At 41.8% G+C, this 3,617-nt stretch overlaps 1 long non-coding RNA gene across 1 annotated transcript; it reads right to left on the bottom strand.

Annotated features, from left to right (window-relative positions):
* Nucleotides 1-1,753: 1,753 nt before the first annotated feature.
* Nucleotides 1,754-2,721, bottom strand: LOC121545305. The gene is made up of 3 exons (XR_005996260.2): nt 2,418-2,721; nt 2,017-2,079; nt 1,754-1,899 (listed from the first exon to the last, which is right to left on the bottom strand). It is a non-coding gene; the product is annotated as an uncharacterized LOC121545305 (long non-coding RNA).
* Nucleotides 2,722-3,617: the final 896 nt, after the last annotated feature.

Below are 3,617 nucleotides of genomic sequence, written 5' to 3'. Positions count from 1 at the left end.
TGGGGAGCTCACCTACCCAATTCTCTCTCTCTCCGTCATTCATGCCTCGCCCTTTGGTCATTCACTCCATCAACACACATAGGGAATTTCCAGGTTAACAAAAAGGAGAGCAGTCGCTGATAAAGTCGGTCTAATACAACAATTCAGGGAAACGCCTCCAGAACAGAATCAGAGAAAATGTCTATGCCTATTCACAATAGCACCGGATGTTCTGTAAACACCAGCCCGAGAGGCTTGTACAGAGCTTGAAGTCACAACGTCACCTGCTACAGAATCACACAGTGTCACAGATTCACAGATACAGTTATCAGTGCGTCCTCGAATCCTGTCTGGCGTCAAACTTTAATAATAATATATATGCCATTTAGCAGACGCTTTTATCCAAAGCGACTTACAGTCATGTGCGCATACATTTCTACGTATTGGTGGTCCCGGGGATCGAACCCACTACCCTGGCATTACAAGCGCCATCCTCTACCAATTGAGCTACAGAGGACCAACTCTAACCTTAAACATTAAACACTGGCAGACATTTGATAAGGGCAGTTAAACAGGTCATAGGTGTGAACATCAGTAATGAGTTACAACAGATAATTATAGACTAACAAGTGACTACTTAATTAAATATGGTATCAATCCATATCCACAGTAAATCAAATACAGGAAATAATTCATAAATGATGGCCCATTACAGCTATAAAATGATGTTGGTGCTTGCCGAAAACTATAAAGCCACAATCTCTAATATTTCCTTATTTAAAGTAGCCTAATGAAATATGATCCTTTGATTTTGAATAATGTTTTAATAAAACGTACACCACCCCCTTCCTTCAGGAGAGCGTGCGTGTCCCCTTGCTTCTCTATACCAAGTCTCTAACGTATTTCCGATTGCCTCGCGAGCTCCATACCACTTCTGAAAGAGTGTAGAAATTCTGAGGTAGTCTCAACAGGGACTCGAACCAGGGTCCTGCGACTGTCAACGCAGCTCCTTAGCCACTATGCCAAGAGATCCGAACCTCTTGATGAGGTCTCTAGGGGTTGTCTTATGTTCAGTACAATAGCATATACATTATTATATGACCGTTATTTAGCTTGTGAAATTTAATTATTACTATCTGGTGAAAGAGGCCCTTTATCAGATTCACTCGTGGATAAAAATTGTATGTATCTGCGTGCAGTTTGAAGGAAGTTGCTTTCTAAACTAACATATGGTGAGATGCTGTAGGAAGCTTTCAATTTGTCAGTCGCATAGCAATATGAGAAGAATGCAATTTCTGATATATATTTTTAGATATTCTAAATTAAGTGTTTTAATAACTTATAAATGTAGTAACAGGTCCATGTAGAATAAACAACCCTTTACATAATACCATAGAAGCAGTGTTCTGCTATTATAAACATTGTGCACCTTTGACCTTTCATTGTCATTCCCAGACGATACAGATACTGTGCCTATCGACATTTTGTCTGGTGGTAATGGGGTTACCTTGGTAACATGTCAGAGTGGTCCTACCTTCCTGTCTGGTGGTAATGGGGTTTCCTTGGTAACATGTCAGAGTGGTCATACCTTCCTGTCTGGTGGTAATGGGGTTACCTTGGTAACATGTCAGAGTGGTCATACCTTCCTGTCTGGTGGTAATGGGGTTTCCTTGGTAACATGTCAGAGTGGTCATACCTTCCTGTGTGGAGTCTGATATACAACAGGAGTTCCCTGATTCTGGTGCAGAATATACAGGGTTTCCCCCTTCGCATATTGACTGATACCATTAGATTTAATAATAAAAAAAGACAATACAAATACAAGTTGTGTCATTCAGACATCAGTATCAAGCCCGTCTGTCAGTCTGGACTTCATCACATTATCTTACAGGTCTCCATGTGCTGGCTCCATACATGTTTCTGTAAAACACATACATGCATAGTCACTGTTCTATTACCAATGGCAGTTAGGATAGGTGATATCTGACACACAAACAGATACTATGTTGAAGTTTGAACAGGTCAGATGAAACCTACCCAATTGTGGACTCCCCATCAAACGACAGAGGCTTTAGTCTGACAAAAGCATCTCCAGGCCATCTGTAGAAATAGGCAGAGTTGAGGCAGAGTTTATCAGTGACACATTGTGGATGTGTTGAGGGTCAGGTCTCCTACCTAATTATGTTCTCCCCATCAACAAATCATTTGTCTAACTCTTCCCACATGTGAACACACAAGAGACACCCACGTCAAACCACATCCCGAAACCAACTCACGTTTGAATTAAGTCATGGCAACTAGCATTTCTTAATGAACCAAATCTAAAACGAGGCCAAATCAGGAAGTGCAGTCGCTCTTTAAATATGTAGTGTCCGTGGAGCAGCGCCATGTGCTTCTCCACAACGGTAAACATTGTCAGTTCAATACAGAAACTTCACCTATAATGTGGCTTCATCACGATCCATCAGCCCCTCAGACGGTATGCAATAACCCATTATGGCCAGTAGATGGGGATACAGTCATGAGATGGTTTAAAAAAAGTTGTTCTAGGATTGAAGCAATGGTCTGTTCTTTCAGCAGGGCAGTTTTTCCCAAGGTTGCTAGCGTGAAAGCTACCCCGCTGGTTTGGACAGTAAGCTTTCATTCCTTCAACAGTGAAAAGTAATGGAGCTCCCCTGCCCCTCTCCATCCAGCTCTAGAACCATGGTTAGCAACCCATCCTCTCTATCCTCTACTCCAGCACCATGGACTACACACCAACACTTAATAATAAGGGGTGAAAGGCCCACTTGTGTTTTATTATGACCTGGAATGACATGGGGAGTCATAATGATGATGTCATAATCAAGAACACAAAGTGTGTAGATGTGGGGAAGCCTGGGGTGTAGTCATTAGTCCAAACTGTTTCAAACAGTTGCATTTTGTAATGAAAACAACCGTTTATATTGGACAAATGTAGGTAGGTCCCTCCCTGTTTCGTTCTGTTTGCTTCAATTTAAGAAAAGTTTTGTAACAGTGTAATGAATACGCCCCTGGACAAAACCCTCACTCACACTATTTTCTCCTAAATGACTTGTTCATCAATAGCAGGTATCTTTCTGCTGCAAAGTGATATCAACAGTGGAAGAACATTTAGTAGCTGTAACTCAGTTCAGTAAACCCTTGTTACAGTAATAACAGCCTCTTGAATTTGCCATTTTCTGGTTGCGGATTCTGTAATTGGCCACTGGAGCTTACTGTGGTTAAATAGTTCAGCTGGTTTTAGATGCTATTGTAGACCGATGTCAACCTGTATCTATGTGGCTGTAATAAATAGGAAATGTAAGTGTCCAACATAATCCTGCTGCATTACATGTAGAACGACTGGGGAGGACGTCCAGAGCCTTCTGAATAGTTCAAGAACTAACTCTTAATAGCTCTGCTCTGCTATTTGCTTCTGAAGGGATAGCTCATTCATCTTTTATGGTCTTGGTTCAGCAAGGGAGATGCGCTCCTTTCCTGCCACCCCCATATCCCTCTCTCTGATTCTCATTCTCTCTGATTCTCATTCTCTCTCTCTCTCTCTCTCTCTCTCTCTCTCTCTCTCTCTCTCTCTCTCTCTCTCTCTCTCTCTCTCTCTCTCTCTCTCTCTCTCTCTC

This window comes from Coregonus clupeaformis, chromosome 29, assembly GCF_020615455.1.
Source record: "Coregonus clupeaformis isolate EN_2021a chromosome 29, ASM2061545v1, whole genome shotgun sequence".
NCBI lineage: Eukaryota > Metazoa > Chordata > Actinopteri > Salmoniformes > Salmonidae > Coregonus > Coregonus clupeaformis.
Note: the sequence above shows the minus strand (reverse complement) of the source record. Positions and strands in the feature narration are given on the sequence as shown.